This window comes from Periplaneta americana, chromosome 13 (genome assembly GCF_040183065.1).
Source record: "Periplaneta americana isolate PAMFEO1 chromosome 13, P.americana_PAMFEO1_priV1, whole genome shotgun sequence".
Lineage (NCBI taxonomy): Eukaryota > Metazoa > Arthropoda > Insecta > Blattodea > Blattidae > Periplaneta > Periplaneta americana.
The window spans coordinates 128,782,898-128,805,061 of NC_091129.1; positions in this window are offsets into that span (position 1 = coordinate 128,782,898).

The window sequence follows — 22,164 nt, forward strand, 5'->3', positions numbered from 1 at the left end:
TATTTCAGTGTCTAAAAATATATTAATTTTGTGTGCGTGCACTTGTAGTTAAAATAGCCTGAAATAAACTCTTACTCAATTTCATTCCTCTATTTTACTTTACCGTTATTACACTGCAAGTTCATGGGAGGTTTAAAGTTATGTATGCTACCAGCTTGACGCGCACTAATAGCTTTTGTCACAGTCTAACTTACAAAGGCTTGAAACGGCACACAATAGAGTTTCAGCCACAATTCAAAAGTAACCTTCCCATTATTAAACGTTAAGTGGGCATGAGCATGTATCCACATATGGACTAAGCGAACAATTATCGTTGTTACTAAACTGACCGATCCTGCAAGTATTGTGAACAATGAATATTAAAAGGTAAGTACAAATTCAAACATGGCGCACCGTTTCATGAATGATTACAGCGTCGGATTTCATGTTTAGTATTCCGACTTGAAATCCCAGCCAGTTCAAGTGGAATTTGTGGTGGACAGTGACAGTTTTGAAGTGTGGGATCGGATCTAAGTTCGATTTCCGGTTGGGCTGATTATCTGATTTAATTTCTTCGAGGTTCTCTTCAACTGTAAGACGAATGTTAGATAATCCCATGGCGAATCCACTGTTCCATCTCATCAAAAACCATCTATCATCAATTTCTCCAATGCTAAATAATCTTACAGTTGACAATAGAAGACGGTAATTGTTAGTTTTATCAGAACGAATAGAAGAAATAGTGTACGCACTTCTATGCTTTCCCATTGTCGGTGGCGGATCTGACAACTAGTGGCGCTTCGATCGCTAGGATCTATCGGTTGTCTGAAGTCAGTCACCTCGGAAATATATTTCTCGCGCGTTTAATGATGAAAGTTTCTAGTGGTTGTTAATATGCTTTGTTGTTGAGAGTTTTGTAGAAGTCTTCAATTTGTTGTGCTTTGAATAATTAATCATCATCATCATCATCATCATCCTTCACGAATTAGGCCTCTGTAGACCTGTTTCGGCCCCATCTAGCAGTCTTCTTAAATGTCTATCCTTATACTGCTTGTTTGAGGCTTGAAAGTAATGTAATTTTCCCTAAGATAGGTTACAAGCCTTATCGTTAGGTAGTCCAGTAGTGGGGCTGCCACTTTTAGCCTCTGGACAGGCTTGTAACGCAGCATTTCCTCTGCATTTGATGAAACAGTTATACTGCTGTGACTCGATCGCCATTTCCTCGTTAGTAGAAACAGAGTGGACCACGGGAAGGTGAGGATGGCATTTGGATAGGAGAGGCTGTATGTTTCGCGTCACTATCCCTTCTTCACCCCATGAATAATTAATCAGTGAGAAAAGAATATTGTGTGCCAGTTTACAAAATAATTACAAAAGTTGCTACGGGTTGTTAATATGCTCTGTTGTTGATGGTTATGTAGATGTCTTCAGTTTGTTGTGCTTTGAATTAATCAATGGCAAAATAATATTGTGGGTAGTTTACAAAATAATCACAAAAATGCCGTACTTTTTTGTTCCGGGTTGTAGATCGGAATACAGTGGAAATAGTGTAACAAGACATTTCTTTTCATCTCCCAAAGAAAAAGATGAGTTTGGGAAATGAGCCAGAGCGATTCCGCGGAAAAATAGGCAGCTTTCGGTAAATAACCATATTTGTGATGTGCATTTTTCCGAACACATGATTATGAAATCAGACTCTTTATTATAAAAAGTCATAAGATAGAAATACCGCGAGTGCGTTGAGAATTACAACCAGGAGCTGTACCTCACATTTTTCCAAATTTACCGAAATGATTAAATATATGAAAATAAACGTTACGGAGTGGTAATATTCGATGAGGTCAAACTCAGAGAAGAAATTCAATTTAATAATTATTCCCTTAAAGTGAACGAATTTATTGATTTCGGAGATCTCACGACTGATGTTCAAAAGAAACAATTAGCAAATCATGCATTAATATTTATGTTAATGCCATTTATGCAAGATTGGATTCAACGTTATTTACACTAGCAGAAACGCTACTCCAAGTGATATTCTCGCTAAAATTGTTATAGGCTACCCATACAAGTTATACTATAATTAGAAGCAGGCAACTAATCATGGTGAATAATTTAATTCATTTATAGGCACGTAAAATATCCTTCAACTCTTTATATACTAACATTTTGTGGGTTTTGTAGATTTTGTTTTCTGTCCCTGAATTCGCAACTTGTTATGAAAAGATTAATTATTTAAATACTGAACTTACAATTGCTTTCACAACGTTCCAGGTTCTATTGTATTTTCTGTTACGAACGTTCATAATAGTATTACCTGATAGAAGACTATTAATTATGAATAAGGAACTATTTAGGTATTTAAGTTACGAATAGCAGGGTTAAATGGAAGAAATTTGCTTTTAAAAAGGACTACATTCAGCTTAACAAGTACTGTGAACTCCTCCCGAGTCACGCTCATAGCGGTAGCAGCGCCGCGTTGCGGCAGATCCGTGTAAACTCACAGAGTGCGTACACCAAGCCCCTACAGTCTCGGCTGCGCGGAACGAGGAAACCAGGACAAATTGAACGTTGCGCTTGCCGCCATGATGTAGGAGAGCAGACGCATCATAGCAGTACGTAAATCACACAATTTAATGCTGTGATGATCTAAAACTGACAGATTATGTCCATTTTCGACGTTTAACTTAAAATTAGGACGAAATAAATATATTCAAAGTTTCATTGATGTGGGTCAGAGCATTAAAGGAAAGAAAATACGTACGTACCAATTGATAGAAAACATGCTCATACATCCATAAATAGGCCTACGTAATACACATTATAGAATGTATAATTTTACGTTAATCAGCATATTGTTACGTTTCAGAGAATGGAAAATTATATTAACATGCATTACTCTTAGATCACAAGACGTAAATACATGCACCTTGATTACAAAAGTTCTTATTATAATCAAATTCTTAAGTGAAATAAAAATGTGATGTTAAGTTTTAGAGAATCGAAAATTATATTACCGGTACTTTTAGACCACAGGACATAAGTAACCACGCAAAATGTAATGCGCAAAGGTAGCAAAATTACATCGCATTTATAAGTCATTCTTCAATTAGTAAAGGGACTGCTATCAATTATAAAAAGAGCCTACCTGTATCTACTACACTGCAAATAATAGGTAACATGAGGACCTAAAAACTAAACATAATCACATTATGTAAAAAAAAACATACTTTTTATGAGTGGATTTCTTTACATGATATATTGTTATTTTAAATAAATATATATCATTGCTTGCGGAGTGATAGTATGTAATTTTATACACATATGTTATATCAATAAGATGACATTCCTTGCTTTTTTAATTATATATATATATATATATATATATATATCCGGCAAAATATAAACGGATTATTTGTATGTGAACTATATGCATTTATAACCCCCCCCCCCCCCAGTGAAAAATAATGCACTAGGAATATCTGCAAAAACAAAACAACAGTAAAAATTGCTGTGCAAATGACAGCATAGACCTCTCACAAATATAAAGTAATTTTAAATAAGCACTTTAACCCAATTTGAAAAGACAACATACCTCTTGATTCTTGAAAAGGGGGGGTAGGTAAATGCTGCCTGATGATGACTTAAAAATTAACACATTAAAATGTAAGATATTATAATAGGCCTTCATATCAGTTAGGTAACTATTTACATTTATAACCACAATGAAAGATAATATTGGGAATGCAAAACAAATTCATGTGCAATTGACAATATAGATACCCCAAAAAACCCATTTTAAATGAAAAGATAACAACATAGGGCTACCTCTAAATTCTTGAAAGGATGGTTTCTGATAGATGCTGCCAGATGACGTAGAGATTAACAAATCCGAATGAAAAATAGAACTGGGAACCCCTGAAAAGAGTGAAATAAATAAAAACCACATAGAAAAAAAAAATGAACGGTAACTAATAAGTAGCACAAAAAATGCACATGATAATATAGTTACATACCTATCGATTCATGAAGAGGATGGATTTTGTTAGATGCTGCCTGACAATTGTTCTATGTAAATTAACGTTGTAAGATCTTGCTGTGTGATGGCATCTAATTTTAGTGTACATTTCAATTGTTAAAGATACAATTCTTACGATGTGATTGTCAGGAAATTCGTTTTCTAATACATGTTACTGCAGTTCAGGGAATATTTCATTTAGGTCTATGTTTATCTGTTCTAGAATAGTTCTCTTTATCTTTAGACCTACAGGACCTTTAGGTGGCAACTGTCTAATGCAACATTCACATAATCTACAAATCTTTACGATGTCTGCTGATGGAATTGCCAAACCCCCATTGTCTTTTCTCAATAAAAAACGCTATGTGTTTGAGGGATTTGTTGCCATACAATGATTCCTCACATTGATGACAATGCTGTTTCTACCTATTTCATGGCGGCGTGAACATGCGCAGACTGGTTTCAATTTTGGACAGCACACCAGCGCTCCGTGTGAATCTAGACTAGACGGCATTTCGGAAGGCGGTTAGCTTCTATATGCGCCGTAGCATTTCTGGTATGTGACGTCACAAGCTTGTACAGTAGAACCAATCAGAATCAGTCTATAACAAGCACTTCCCGAGTTCGTTTGTTCACGTGCGAGCGTTTCAATACATTGAATAAGTAAAACTAACATTTACTGTATGTATGTAAGGTAAATAAATGGAAGAAGAGACTGTAAAAAGACAAGTATTACACAAGCAGGCGCGGAAAATAGTGTTTAAAATGTATAATTATTTTAAAAACGTTAACGAGCAGAACGCTGCCGGCCATCTTGATGCTGGCAGCAACGTTGCCAACATGCAAGAAACGACTGCAAAAGCATGTTGTGTGGGATTGAGAACCGTGCAAAGAATATTGTTAGTGAAGGAAAGAGGGTTTGTTTGGTGTCATGCTTACAGTAATCAACAGCTAAGGTCATTATTGTCTTTTGATCATTTAAATTCTCTCCTGAGCTATTTGTATTGCACTTGCTCGTGAAGTACGATGTGGCAATGTTGTACGCTACCTTGCTCTCTCTATCTGTCTCTCTCGACGCAAACGCTAGCAGACAACCGCCTTCCGAATTGGCGTCGACTATAGTATAATATATAACGTCTTTGGCGTACACTATTTCTTCTATTCCTCCTGGTTTTATTTATATGAATTTCTCAGGGAACTGAGAATGAGTAAAGAAGGATTATTACCTTATGTGGAAAAAAGGAAGAACAAGAAGTAATTTGCAGCTCTAGTTCTCCTTTAAGTGGTGAACGTAGGTCTGTTTTGCAGAGCATGCGAGCTCGTCCACTACATGCACACGTCTAGTAGAAATTGTTGTCAGAATTCAAGTGGCCAGAGTTTTGTAATTCCCTCGCTATAGTAACCGCCAAACAAAAGGATTATTTAGTTTTCGAGAGTGGCTTATCTTTCGCGTAGCTGCTCTCGACGTTTTCACATTCATTTGTTCAGTTTCTAGTTAACTGATTGCCCGGCAGGTGGTGTATTGTTCTATTCTCGCAACCAGAAATTTTCCATCAAAGGGCCAGAGAACACAGTTTGCATTAACTTCTAATAATACTCGGCGTTGTTTGCGTCTAAATTTTAAGAGCCAAGTATAAATGCTTTTGTTTACGAACTTCAAATAATATGGCATTTTTATGCTTTATTAAGAGAGATAAAGCGTACATACCAAAATTACAAAATACCTAAAAACTATGCTATGTAATACAGCGTATACTCTTTTATTGCACATTTTCCGCAGTACTTTAAACCTGTACCTCACGTAAAGTAGTGGAAAATTAATTGCCCGTGACCAATTTTGTATTCGATGTTTTGGATGTTAAATTTCTGTCTAATACGAGAAGCACCATGAAAACAGGTACAGTTGAATTATAGGTAATAGGGTTATAGTACTTGCTTTGCCATTGTTTTGTGAAACTTTAGTCCTGTTTCTTTCCTTATATACTTTTTAAGGATTTATGTACGCCTGTGAATCTCCAGTTTGACTGAAATTTAGTTGACTTTTGGTTTATATCTTTTTAATTTCATAGATCTATTTTATATTCCAAGTATTTTAAATGTAAAGAGTGCTGTTTTTTGATAAAGCGCCATTTCTTGGCCTCCACGGTCACCAGATTTAACTCCGCTAGATTTTTATGTAGGGTTAGGCCTATGTAAAGTAAAAGATTTACAGAACGTCCGTAAGAATTTTTTTCATTTCATTTGTTGTATTCCATAGATCTTACATTAGAGTTGAAGCTTTAAGATATGGAACAAGTCAAGAGTTATACAATTTCTTGGCGAGACGAGGTTTTAAGTGAAACATTAAGAAACTTGACCGAAATTGATTATCTATTACACATCATCAGAGCAACAAGACGTACGCATGTGGAAACTGTGTTTAACTAACCTCCCAACGTATGTTAATCTTACAAAGTAAACATAATAAAATATATTCATTGGTTTGAAAGTTTTTAAAGTTGCTGCTGTGCATTTTTGTTACATTATTTTATATAGACGGTGAATATTATTATTCCTCTTATCCTTATAGATACACTTAATAGTGGTTTTAGTGGTTCTGGTTGTTGTCGTTGTGGTTGTCGTGGTTGTGATTGTTGCGTCGTCTTGGTTGTTGTCGTCGTAGTTGTGATTGTTGTCATTGTAGTTGTGATTGTTGTCATGGTTGTGATTGTTGTCATTGTAGTTGTGATTGTTGTCGTCGTGGTTGTCATCGTCGTGGTTGTGATTGTTGTCATTGTTTTCGTCGTAGTTGTGATTGTTGTCGTCGTAGTTGTGATTGTTGTCTTAGTTTTGATTGTTGTCGTGGTTGTGATTGTTGGGTCGTCGTGGTTGTTGTCGTCGTCTTGGTTGTGATTGTTGTCATTGTTGTGGTCGTAGTTGTGATTGTTGTCGTGGTTGTTATTGTTGTCATCTTAGTCGTGGTGGTTGTCATCGTCGTGGTGATTGTTGTTGTCATTGTCGTCGTGGTTGTTATTGTCATCGTTCGTCGTGGTGGTTGTCGTTGTCTTGGTTGTCATTGTGGTCGTTGTCTTCGTGGTTTGGTTGTCTTCGTCGTCGTGATTGTGTTCTCCTGGCCGTCGTTGTAGTTGTGAGCATCGACATGGGTGAGGTAGTTGTGGCTGTTGTTATTGTAGGCCTAATAATAATAATAATAATAATAATAATAATAATAATAATAATAATAATAATATTGATGGTAATAATGATAATAAGGATAATGATCATAATCATAATTGTAATGGAAATAATAATAGTAATAGAATGAATAATAATAATAATATTGATGGTAATAATGATAATAAGGATAATGATCATAATCATAATAGTAATGGAAATAATAATAGTAATAGACTGAATAATAATAATAATAATAATAATAATGATGATAATATTGATGATAATAATGATAAAGATAATAAGGATAATGATCATAATCATAATAGTAATGGAAATAATAACAGTAATAGAATGAATAATAATAATAATAATATTGATGATAATAAAGATAAAGATAATAAGGATAATGATCATAATCATAATAGTAATGGAAATAATAACAGTAATAGAATGAATAATAATAATAATAATAATAATAATAATAATAATAATAATAATAATAACATTGATGATAATAATGATAAAGATAATAAGGATAATGATCATAATCATAATAGTAATGGAAATAATAATAGTAATAGAATTAATAATAATAATAATAATAATAACAACAACTTAATAATGATAATGATAATAATGATAATGATAATAATGATAATGATAATAATGATAATGATAATGAAGATAATAATATTAATGATAGTAACTTAATAATAATGATAATAATAACTTAATAATAACAATAACTTTAACAATAATAATAATAATAACAACAATAAGTAGCCTACATCATCCTCAACAGCTAATTATTATAGTCATACTCTCTAAGTTGACTTTGTAATCCATGTAAACTATAATTGAAGTTACTCTAATTTGTGGTATAAGATCGATTTTTTTAATTTGCAACCCTCCGCTCGCTGGTTTTCTCGCCCCACACATGACGCTGAATTACACGCTACAAGTAAAACAATATCGAACTGGAGCGTAGTGGCGCGGCCCAGCCGAGCGGAATATGCTGCGATACCTGCTAGCATTTCACTTTTACGAGCCATTATACAACTTGGCACAACATCATTTCCCAGCTAGTGTTTGTATTATTTTTTCGTTCGCTCTCTTCTTTCCCTCCCTCATCCATATTCTTTCCTTTGCAGAGAGGCGTTCCCTTTAACTGCCTAGTCTCAAGAGAGAAACTGCAGCATTCCAACCTCTTCGTCCTCATCCACACTGTCATTGTTGTTGTAATCATCATCATTATCATCGCCGAAATCCTAGAATATGTTTTAAGGGTGCACTGAAGTGAAATAATTACATCTTTCACGAAAAATGTAAATTGCTTGTTTTTACTCTTAAAAATATCTCAGTACTTACAGATGCTCCTCGCAAAATTTCAGGGACTTGCCTTGCTTTGGCAGCCGTTTTTAAAGGTGTGTGCGCTTTAAGTACCATGCATTCTCTGTTTTTAAAACTTCATTTTTCTCTGTTTTTAGTTTCTGCATTTCTTTCCATGTTCAAAACCTATCTTTTTCCACAAATTTTGAACTAGCTGCATTAAATTGTTTCCACACATCCCTTTATATATATATATATATATATATATATATATATATATATATATATATATATATATATGTAGGTAAAACTATGAGCATATTTGAATTTTCTTGCCAGTTGTTATTAATGACAGTATGATGAACATCGTATTGGTAAAATTTCAGTTTAAAAAAGTATTTTTTCTTATGGCAATCCACAAACGATTAGGGAAAACACAGGAATTTTACTTGAAGCAAGTAAAGAGATAGGTTTTGGAAGTAAATCCCGAAAAGACAAAGTATATGATTATGTCTCGTGACGAGAATATTGTACGAAATGGAAATATAAAAATTGGAAATTTATCCTTTGAAGAGGTGGAAAAATTCAAATATCTGGGAGCAACAGTAACAAATATAAATGATACTCGGGAGGAAACAGAATAAATATGGGAAATGCCTGTTATTATTCGGTTGAGAAGCTTTTATCATCCAGTCTGCTGTCAAAAAATCTGAAAATTAGAATTTATAAAACAGTTATATTACCGGTTGTTCTTTATGGTTGTGAAACTTAGACTCTCACTTTGAGAGACGAACATGGGTTAAGGGTGTTTGAGAATAAGGTGCTTAGGAAAATATTTGGGGCTAAGAGGAATGAAGTTACAGGTGAATGGAGAAAGATACACAACACAGAACTGCACGCATTGTATTCTTCACCTGACATAACTTAAGTAGGAACATTAAATCCAGATATTTGAGATGGCCAGGGCATATAGCACGTATAGGCCAATCCAGAAATGCATATAGAGTGTTAGTTGGGAGGCCGGAGGGAAAAAGACTTTTGGGGAGGCCGAGACGTAGATGGGAAGATAATATTAAAATGGATTTGAGGGAGGTGGGATATGATGATAGAGACTGGATTAATCTTGCTCAGGATAGGGACTAATGGCGGGCTTATGTGAAGGCGGCAATGAACCTCCGGGTTCTTTAAAAGCCAGTAAGTAAGTAAATATGCCAATGGCACAATTTACTATTTATCGAAGTGTAAGCATAAGAGTTGCTTGGTTTTGTTCATGTTAAATTAATAGTCTTACAGTTTGAATTAATATGTGAATTTCTTACCCGGCAGCTTCACAGATTTTTAAAGATCTTTCGCCATTGTGAAAATATTAATTTATTGTACCAACAGCATGGCCTTCTAAATTATCTACGTAGGGCAAACAAAAGCCAAGCTGTAACGGTAAAAGAAAGTCGATAATATTTCAAACGATAATATTGCAGTAAAATAAGGTTCTGATACGTTGATATTCAACGGATTTATGAACTCCTTTGCTGAATACCTTCATGAGTGAAATAGTATTTATTATTTATTTTGCTTATTGAAAATCAACGAAATTTAAGCGATTATATTGTATTTATTTACATTCCATGGTATTCGTACATTGCTTTACAGCTAGAATATGGAACATGTAAAAAAATCTTAATAACTATACTTCGTTCCATAATGCCTGACAGGAGATGTAAACAGTGCCGGCAGAGAGAGGGAAAAGGATAATTGCTTTTCAACCATTCCACACTTGTCTTGAAGTTGGGAGGAGGTAAAACGCTTCAGGCCGCGCTACTTCTAGATAAGCGTGGAATGAGGCCTCTGCCATTGGTTGAATAACAATTATTATACTTTTCTCTTTCTGTCTCTCTCTCTGCCGGCACTGTTTATATCCCCTGTCAGACATTATGGAACTTTGTATAGTACTACAGGGACATCATTTTATTTTTACTAACATTTCTAATATTAACCTGGCTATACCTTTGGATCAATGATTAAGAACCGGAAATACCATTTGCTACCCCCTTCCACGACTGGAGTTCGATGATACTGGCGTAATATACAAACAAATCACTCTACTAGGTATAGCAGGGAAGAAAAGTAGTTCATCCATTTACGTAAACTAGGAAATATCGCGATTTTGAGTTTGATAATTTTCATTAGGATTTTGTTTAATCAAAATACAGTACAGTATTAGCAATGAGTGTTTTTACTCACGAACTGAGCTTTCCATACGGACGTATTCATTATGCAGTGTATATTTACTGTCTACAACACATTAGCGTACACTATAGAGAATGAAGCTAAATTGAAAAATAATCATAATATGGATATTTAAACACATTTTTGAAAATGGTGACCGCTCATTTCGATACAAGCTTCAGTTCTAATGTGCATATTATCGCACTATAGACTATTGTAAGTAATTCCAATTACCAGGTTCGTACTTCGTATCAGTAACTCATGTTGAAATAATTCTGTACCTACTCTATAAAAGAGACCTTACGTACTGTAAATTCAATCTTCACTTCTGCTCGATCCGAAAAGATAAAATTACTCAGACATGCTATCTACTGTCCGTCCAAGTGGTTACGTCGCATCGTCATAGAAAAGGAGGAAATCACGTGACAGTTAATTACTTAACGAGGCCCTTTTATTTAAATTATTTTAAACAATTTTATGGTTATGATATTACGTAGACGTCCAATTCCTAACAGAAATTAATATTCTCAGAAAAGAGCTAAGACAGCCAGCCACTAGCATTTACAGAGAGGCGAATAGAAGCAGATGGGGGAAACTGGGATGCGACGTAGACAAATGGAAAATGATGCAATATTGAAAGCTCTTTCGTCACTGGAAAACGCGAACATATTTTTGGAACGTACTGTTTACTATGACCGTAAGGCTACTATGACTGTATGTATATGCGGTCTTGGATCTGTGTGGTGGACGGTTGAACTTTATTAGTAGAAGGGGTGGGAGTAAAGTACATTCAAAAACTCAGGTACAATAAAAATTAAAGTAAAAATAAAATGATGTCCCTGTACAAAGTCTTAATTGTAGTCACAGTCTAGTTGAAATAGGGCTAGCCTATATTGCAAAAGACTTTTACAATATATTAGTACAACACAAGGGATTAGTATCGATACTTAATACAAGATAGAAATATTCATTCAGCGTTGTTGAATGTCATTTAATTCACCTACAGAATGGAAGGCGTGAAATATTAGGTACTTCTTTAATTTGACCCTAAATAATCTTATATTTTGGGTTTGATATTTTTATACCCATAAGGAGGTTATTAAAATTTTTACTGCCAAATACCGCACTCCTTTTTGATAGCACGATAGACTTGCCGATGGAGTATGAAACTCATTTTTTTTGACGAGTATTTATGCTATGAACTGTTGAATTAGGTACAAAGTTTTCACGATTACATACGAGGAAGTTCATTAATGAGAAAATATACTGACAAGCCATGGGCACTATTTGTAGTGTCTTCTTTAAGTGGCCTACACGATTCCTTAGATTTGGCACCTACTATTATTCTAATTACACTTTTTTGTTACTACCTGTAGAATTTCCCTAGAATATTATTCCAAAACCCATTATTTGTTTGGAAGTATGCAAAGTAGGCTATATTGTTTTTAAGGTATTGATATTTATGAGTACAATCTCTTGCATAGATCTAACAGCAAAAGGTGCTGGGGGTAATTTCTTTAATATGTTTATGCTCGACCATGCCGAAATGTAGTAATTATACACCTGGTAGTATCCCTTTAATGCACCTCATTAAAGTACACCTATTCATTGAAGTTCAGGTGTTCAGCCAATGACAAGTCACCTTTGTACCGTTATAAAACCGCAAGTATCGATTATTCTCGGATATGCAATCGAAAGACAATTAGCGAAAAGTCACGGAGGCTGGAAATCCAATACTGTCGCAGAACGTTATGTTCTGTTACTATAATAATTAGCGTTAGTTGTAAATAATATTGAAATAAATTCAATTTGTCATCTCGTTTTTCAATTCTAAATCAGACTAATGTTCATCTTATTCTCTATCAAGGTCAATGACATTCGGCCTCGGAAAAAATCGATACTTTCGCGTCTGCGCACATCTCAAAATTCAGGTCAGTTCGCACATAACCATAACATGACCTAATTTTGAATAATTTCAAGTTAGAAATATGGTCGAGCATAAAAAGTCGTATGAAACTTGTCTATAATGGTAATTAAGACGCTCGTATGAAAATTATGAAGCTCGCGCTCGTTTCATAAACAAACATACTTGCGTCTTAATTACTACCAATATAGGCTCGTTGCATAATGTACTATTTTTTTTTTCAATTTAACACATTATCGATTTGTAAGCCAAGAAATTTGGTTGTTGTTTCTATTAGGGACTTGTTGTTAATTATTGAGCTTGAAATTTGCGAGGTTGAATTTGAGCAGAATTTAAATTGGATTTGTTAGTTTTGTTACATTTTACTCGTAAGCTACACTCATTTTCATTTTTATGATCAAGTAAACCCGTAAGTGGTCGCATTGTAATAAACCAGATATTTCTCTGAAACTAGGAAATATGATTTTCGACTTGTAGAAGGTTCCAATTTAATATTCCTCCTCTCTGTATGACAGAGACGTGCATTTAAATTTAAACACAGGGTAAGGGTAAGGTTGAAATAATATCGCTCGCACTAAAGCACAATAACAAAGAATATAGTAATGCATTTATTTCTGTGTGTTTTTGAACGTAGGAGAAACGAGGTTATAAATAAATTATAGCGATATTGTTAAGGATTGGATACTCATGGTAGGGTATAAAAAATCCTCGTTACAAGTTAGGGAAAGTACGTACATTAACTAAAGGGGGTAGACGGAAACTTTTCGTTTTTAATAATTTAGCAGAGTTTGGAGGTTGTATAACTTGGCGGAGCTATTCATCGTTTTAGATAACTACTGGGTGTTCATTTCAAAGTGTGTCATGACGTCACTGTTGTTGGGTCACCGATTTGAAGCGAGTTTCAGTTTATATGTTAGAGAAGTTGCCTATTATTTAAGGCGTTCTTCAATCTGAACTTGAGAATGTGTACGGTATAACTTGAACGTCGTAGCAACAGATGGCGGTCTGTACGGTCTGTGTGCTACCATAACCTCTTTCGAACTGTGTTTTGCGCCGGCAAGTCGTACGCAGGGTATTTGTTATCATCGGTTGCGTATGGTAACATTCCACAACACAAATCAAATGCTCCGTGTCCATGTTGACCGTCGAAGTTAATGTCAACAAATACGTAAGTAATCGTCTTAACACTCTCCCCATATCTCGACAGTACGTATTTCCAAACAGTTCACATTCCTGCCACTACCGGCGTTACCGTACGTATCGGCACGTACTCTTCAGAATGAACGCCGTACTTGCTAGCCAACTTCTCTGCCTCTTAGATTATACACCTGAGCTGCGGAAGTGTAGGAAGATTGAATTCTCTAAGCTCATCAGCTAGCCACATGACTGCATGCAGCGAGCCAAGACACATTTTGAACTGAACACCCAGTACACTTACTTACTTACTTACTGGCTTTTAAGGAACCCGGAGGTTCATTGCCGCCCTCAAATAAGCCCGCCATTGGTCCCTATCCTGAGCAAGATTAATCCAGTCTCTATCATCATATCCCACCTCCTTCAAATCCATTTTAATATTATCTTCCCATCTACGTCTCGGCCTCCCTAAAGTTCTTTTTCCCTCCGGCCTCCCAACTAACACTCTATATGCATTTCTGGATTCGTCCATACGTGCTACATGCCCTGCCCATCTCAAACGTCTGGATTTAATGTTCCTAATTATGTCAGGTGAAGAATACAATGCGTGCAGTTCTGTGTTGTGTAACTTTTTCCATTCTCCTGTAACTTCATCCCTCTTAGCCCCAAATATTTTCCTAAGCACCTTATTCTCAAACATCCGTAACCTATGTTCCTCTCTCAAAGTGAGAGTCCAACTTTCACAACCATAAAGAACAACCGGTAATATAACTGTTTTATAAATTCTAACTTTCAGATTTTTTGACAGCAGACTGGATGACAAAAGCTTCTCAACCGAATAATAACACGCATTTCCCATATTTATTCTGCGTTTAATTTCCTCCCGAGTATCATTTATATTTGTTACTGTTGCTCCAAGATATTTGAATTTTTCCACCTCTTCGAAGTATAAATCTCCAACTTTTATAGTTCCATTTCGTACAATATTCTGTTCACGAGACGTAATCATATACTTAGTCTTTTCGGGATTTACTTCCAACCCTATCTCTTTGCTTGCTTCAAGTAGAATTTTCGCGTTTTCTCTAATCGTTTGTGGATTTTCTCCTAACATATTCACGTCATCCGCATAGACAAGAAGCTGATGTAACCCGTTCAACTACACCCAAAAAAAAAGGTAATTATTAAAATCAATGGTCCCAGAAGCGAGTCCAGAAGTCCTTGTAAGTGAAATTGTGTCGATAACCTTATCTTCAGTTTTTTTTTTTTTTTCAAAAATAGTTAGACATAGTAAACCTACTTGCCAACTCGAAATTGGATTCACTGAATTTTAGAAATAATCGCTATCTCTTTAGGCATAGGGGAAGACTGGATTATGATCGGTATAACTTGTAATGTGTAGATCTCGTATACTGTGTATTAAATGGATGTAGTATTAGGCAGTGTTAGTGAGCCTCTTGTAATCAGAGAGTGTAGCTTGCATGGTGTCTCATTACGTACAATTTAGGTTACAAACGTAAAATAATCACTTCTAAACATTCATTTCCTTTTAATTCAAGCAAAGCAACACAAATACAATGCACAAAAAAATGTAGAAGAATAGAGAAAAAAGTACGGTTTTATGAAACTAAAACCAGTAGAGTAGAATACAGGAGGCCATGCTTGAATACTTAGTTCCGCGACTTTTGTATTCAAACCACACGCTGGGCTTTAGAAAGAAAAAAGTTGAGCCGTTGTTCCATATAACGTACCCACAACACAGAAAACAAAGCCCCCCCGGGGTCGCGTATTCCATGGCCCTCTCCTACCCAAACGCGGTAAATCGTGCGAAAGCAAGTAGGCCTAGACTCGGCCAGGCTTCCCGGCTCCGTCCGCACGTTCGATTGTTGCGTGTTCTGATTTATTTCTGTCAATGGATTGAGTAAAATTCACTCATGTATTTCTGTGCTGAAATATCGTTAAAGAGAACATATCACCAATTAAAAAATTACCATTCTTTCGGAGAGGAATTAATAAATTGGACAGACGCCGTCATTGTTGAAAATTTCCTAAATCGTGACTTACAATAAAATACCAGTCATGGAAAATAATCCTTATAAAAGACGTGTCAGACATTTCGTTTGCTTTTAATTATTTTTAAAACAGTGCGTAATTAAATTCAGGGCCTTAATAACAGGTTGGGAAGTTTACTTTTCTGCAAGTCATTAAAAGTAACCTACTTAAGAAAATAGTCGTTAGAAACCTGGGAACTTGGTCATTGCAACATTCAATTCCTAAATTGACTTTATTTATTTCTGAGTTTGGTATCATTTCCGATAGGGCCTATTGAATTTACATTTTCCGAAATTAAAATTAGCTTCTCCGAAATTAAGGTTTTTTTTTTTTCTGAATATGAATTAACAATTTCCGGAACTGAGGTTAGCTTTTTCGAAATTAAAGTTAGCTTTTCCGAAATTGAGATTTAAAAGGCATAGACAAGGTTAATAGTAATTTTGTTAAAATAACTACCGTCATCAGTTTTATTTACTGAACATACATTAACTGTAAAATAGACTTTATAATCAAAATACGAACTATAAATAATTAAACTTCATCTGAACAAAATTTGCAGAGTTAATTGTAAATGAATTTAGTTGTTTTCTACTAACAATAAAAGAACACGCAGTCCTATATTTCTACTGCACACTGATTTTTATGCACACCTCTTTATTAATGATAAACTGATAATAACATCGATAAATAGATAGCGGTAAATACTTGAAAGAATCGCGACTGCAGTTGGTTTGTCAAACACATTCTCGAACGTTATTGCTCTACATTAAATGAGTGAAATAATTAACTTTTAAACAATTAAATTAAGTTAAATTTTAATTTTATGAGCGTTGCTAATACAGGGATAAGTTTATTTAACTTAATTTTATGTTTATATAGCGTTCATTGTTTAATGCATTTAATTGCTTCTACAGTCAATTTCTTTGTTTTAATATAATTTAAATATTGTAATATTTCAATATTACTGGTAAAATACTGTGTAAATTAAATAAATAAATAAAATTAAAAATCAAACAAATTTCATGCTAAAACTTCACGATTATTTCAAGAGCATATAAAATTATAGAGCCTGTGAGTAGATCTATTCATCGACAGTAATGCGCATTTTTATCCACGTTCTATTTAAAGAAATAATATCTAATTTAATATAAAATAAACATCAAATTATGCATATTTTGTTTCACAATAAAGTAACCACATTTAAATAATATATAATAAAATTGAGAAGTGGAAGAGAGAGAAATTGGAAGTGTAATTAAGTGAATTAGATATTTCATGTGATTCAGTGTTGTGGATTGGGAGTAACATCAAGGGTACTATAACTGTAGGAGTATCCTAGGTATAAGTATACGGGAAGAGGCAATAAAAAATGAAATTTAGGAGTGAAGCGTAGAGAAAGATAAGTAGGCCTACATAAATAAGTAGAGGATAGAATAGTAGGGAATAATAATTGATGTGTTGAAAAATTGAGAAAATGGAAATGTAAACAAATAATTTAGGAGAAAATAGCTGGAAAAGAATGATTAAGGATATGTAAGATTTAAGAATAGATAATTAAAAAATAAAAAATAAGCAAACAAATAAACAGTGTAAATTATTAAGGAAAGGAATAGGCCTATGCAATATTTAATAGGAAAGCGAGAAATTGAAGGGGGAAAGTCTAGGTATGAGAGAGAATAGAAGAGGATCGATAGGGAAGGGTAGATAGGAATTCAGTTAAAATGGAAGAATAGGAAGTAATCAGGAAATACTTGGCAAATGGATATATTAACTTAAAGGGATGGTGAATCGAAAAGCATTTAATGTAGTCTATAGGTCCATCACAACTATGAATTGTAAAACTGGCTGACAAATATCAATATAAAAATATCAAATATCATAAAATATACGTTTGTTCTTGGTCCAATAGTGATCTGCCATCAACTGTTATTGGAATTAAGTTACATTCACTATAAAACTAATAAATTGTAGACTTCAATGGGTTAACGTATCAAATATATGGAAAGAATTTTGCGTGAGGCGCACCTTTAACTGAACGGTTAGAGCAGATAAGCTTTCCACGCTAGAGACCCGAGTTCAAATCCCAATAAATCCAAATGGAACTTGTGGTTGACAAAGACTATGTTTGGTTTTAGATTTTCGTGGAATACTCCCGTTTCCTCCATTCCACTAATGTCCCATTGTGTCAATAGGAATTCTCTATAGTGGTGGCTAAATTTCAGATCACTGGACATGGTAGTCTACTTCAATCTCAAGAACAGACAATACTTCAACCCCTTATGTCTTATGTTCGTGTGCTGAAAGAAAAACTTTGCATCTGTTTCTTCTTTTCTGAAATCTTATTTCCAGTAAGAAAAAAAAGAAAGTTCAACTGTATTCTCTGCTCTGTTCTAATGAAAGGGTTAAACTCGCAAGACCAAGTTTCTCCTATTAGCACAGCCGCCTCTGTTCCGTGGAGAGGGCGGGAGCAGAAGAAATGATTAGAAGCTGCTGGATTTGACCCAAAGACTCGATTACTGCGTCCCTTGACTGTCAGCGGAGCGTGAAACTCGCAGGAGATTTGACTGTGGCTTTTTGCCTGCAGGGTGCTCTGCCCGCGTCTGTGTTGGCGGTCAGGGGTTGGTAGCAATTGAACTGTTCGTATTCATTGTCTGTTGATTGTACAGTAGTTTGTGATGGTTACGCTATATGAATATTACGATTAAAATAAAAAATTATTAAATAATAGAATAATCGTAATAATAATAATAATAATAATAATAATAATAATAATAATAATAATAATAATAATGCAAGATTTTTGTGTCATTGACGTGAGTGCGAAATATCGAGGACCTGACATCTAGCGGAGCGGTGTGGAATTACGCCCATTAATACAAATATTAACACAACGGGAATCGGACTATTGTTTAAAACGTGAGGTAGGCCCTACTAATGTGGAATAATATATGAGACACTTAAGAAATGTTAAATAATATTTAATGTAACATTATTATTTTGTATCAAAGCTGGATATTATGAGAAATATTGCATACTTCGTATTACTTTCCATAATTAATTGTTACATATTTTTTCTTTGCCTTAGTGAGACAAAATTAATTCCGACATTAAGAATGAATTTACAATAACGCATTATATACCCATTGCTGACAACTGCAAAGATAAAATTGATAGTAATCTGATGCTTGTAATAATTAATTAATAAAGGCATGTGGACAACAATAAAACTTAATTTGATAAAACCTTAAAATTTCCAATACATTTTAACTTCTATTCATTTATTAGGCCTAAATTAAAAAAGTCATTTTTATTGTTCTATCAAAATACAGACGGAGGCATTAGGCCTGCTAAAGAATGTTGTTGACTCACGTTTTATGATCCCTCGGAAATCGAAAGTACGATTTGGAGCAGTTTGTAATGCTGTAATGGTAGCAATTATAAACAGCACATATACACCCTGACATTTTAACACAGCACTAATTAATAAAATTATTTACTAGCTCCGTAAAATCTACATTATAGTATATTACAGCTTGCTTCGCTGGTTTCAGCACACCCGGCCGCCTAGGCAGCAGCACCAGCGTCGTTCGCGCGCAGAACTGCTACCTGTCGGTATTATTATTGTAAGGCTGAGAGTATGTCCTCTGTAATATGTTTGTTCTGTGAGCTCTTAAATAGTCTTACGCTATACTGACTACATGATCAGTGAGTTCTTCTATTCGTAATGTCTTGTATTCGGACCGAATCATGATTCTCACTGCTGCGAAATGGATACTGTCAATTAGCCCAAACTTTGAAAGACGATGTTGGTAATGATTCAGAATACAGGTCCATTACTGAGTTAATATGTGATATAGACTCTGATATAATATGGAAAATGATTTAAGGAACGTAAAATGGCCTAAATCTGTTTTAAAATGACGGGGAGCTAGGAAAAATGCAGGCCTACTCAGAACAGCCATTTTCCCCACTTGAAAACATAAATGTAGGCCCATTAGGTACCGTAATATGATTGCATTTCAATCTAACGTCGGAGTAATGGATTCTATCTTACGGATGCTCTTAAACAAAATTGAAATTACTAACCCTGATGCCTAGAAAGAGCTGAAGGTCTACATCGACAACAACATTTGAAGTTGTTAGCCAATCATACAACCGCCAACTGATTTTTTTCGTGCCTTCCTTTGGCGACGAGACTGGATATATTTAAGTAATTCTTGGGTAATTGAATTTAACAAAAAAATCTGTAGAATCCAAATCATTATAAATTGTAGAGAACAGTGGAATGATTTCTCCAATACCGACTTTTCTCACCAGAAATTTTAATTCAGTCATTCGGAATTTGAAGTCAGACCTCTAACGAGCAAGGTAGATATGTTGTTCTATCAAGAAGCAAAAGAAGGCCCTTAGATACTACAATATTTCCTGTAATCTTTATTGCATATCATCCTCCCTGGGAGGAAGAGATGAGATGAGAGAATTTGAACAATTTGAACAGGTGGATTTGCAATCTCAGAAGTGGCAAATATAAGAATTTGGGAGTTCCAGAACAGTCATCTACACCAATCTCGCAGGAGGAATCTGGTCTCGTCCTTGATATCTGCAATATGTTTACCGATCCATTGTCATGGGCATTGCACAGAGAAGAATAGCATATCTTCCTGATCATTTCCTTTTGGCATTGTTGAAGGCCGTACGTCTTCAATCTGCTGCGTGTTTTATAAAGTGGAATAGTATGAAACTAGAGCATGGTAAGCTTGAATTGTGAATCTTGATTGAATAAAATTTATAGAGTTGAAGAAAACCGACGAACTTAAAGGAAAACAGTCCCCGATCTTGTCCAGTATATCTAAGATACTTATTCCATAATGTCTGACAGGAGAAGTAAACATTGCCGGCAGAGAAGGAGAGAAGTATAATTGCTATTGAACCAATAGCAGAGGTCTCATTGCACACTTGTCTTGAAGTTGGGAGGAAGTAGAACGCTTCAGACCGCCTAACTTCAAGACAAGCGTGGAATGAGACCTCTGCCATTAGTTCAATAGCAATTATACTTCTCTTCTCCTCTGCCGGCAATGTTTACTACTCCTGTCAGGCATTATGGAACGAAGTATACTTATTCCATTCAACGTCTGGGATTTGATGAAGTTTACGATATGAAAAGACCTGCATTCCAACGCTATGTTGATGGATAAGCAAGGCTTGTCGTGTCTCTACGTTAGCTTCGTGTTGTATAGGTACCTATAGATTCCCACGCAGGCGGTCGAGGTTGGAGTCTAGGTCAGGCCTGGGTTTTTCTCGGGGTTCTCTCGTTACCCCAGTATAGACATTGATATTGTCATTTCTACATTCCGCCATCATTTCATTAGCATTTCTTCCATCACCAGTCGGTGACGCGAAGGGGGCCTGTCGTACTTATTTGATGAGAACATCTTAATTGGGAAACCAGTCCCCTATCTATGTTATAAAGGAGTGGCATGCGGACCGTCGCTGTGCCAGAAGTTTGGCCTGCATTTTAGTCACCCCTTCTATAGGAGACTTACTGTGGCTGTAGCCGCCAGTCTTTGCTTTCTGCAGTCGTTAGAAGTCACTCCAAGATTGGCAACATCATTAAATGTTTCTGGTAAAAGAGAGCCTTGATTTCACACGCAGTTTCGTCTGAATGGGGCGTGCAGCGGTCCATGTAACTTGAGGCAAATTATTTTGAAACAGCCACACAGTATTTGCTGCCCGCACCCTCTAGTGGATCAAAGGTGAACTCTGCAAATTGTTTTATACTCTCGCACACAGAAGAGACTATGTACAATACCAAGTTTAATTGAGGCGAGAGTGCAGAAGTGGTATAGGTTCCACCTATTCCAAGTAAAACTTTTCATTCCAGCTTCGCTTCAGAAAACCAGGTTTGCACTATGTTTCTTTGAATGTCAACTTTTTGAGACACATTTATGTAGGGAGATTTTTAAACCGCGTGTCCTTAGAGTTTATTGCATTTCAGCGGCCTCGGATGCGAGGGGAGAAAATGTACAAAGAATTTAGATACCAAAATACGAGTATAGGTGGAATAGCAAGAAAAACTTCACACACTTCTGTACACTTCTTTGAGATTCGCACAGTTAGAGCTTAAAAGAAACACGGATACGAGGGTTATTAAAACGTTGAACATGTAACAGAAAATACAAAGAAAATCCAATGTAGACCTAATTGATTCCAATTTATTAATCGGGAGAATGATGAAGGGCAAGTCAAAAATGAACTTTACAGGTCTAAAGAAGGAGGTCATGAAACATAAAAAGAGATAATAATAATAATAATAATAATAATAATAATAATAATAATAATAATAATAATAATA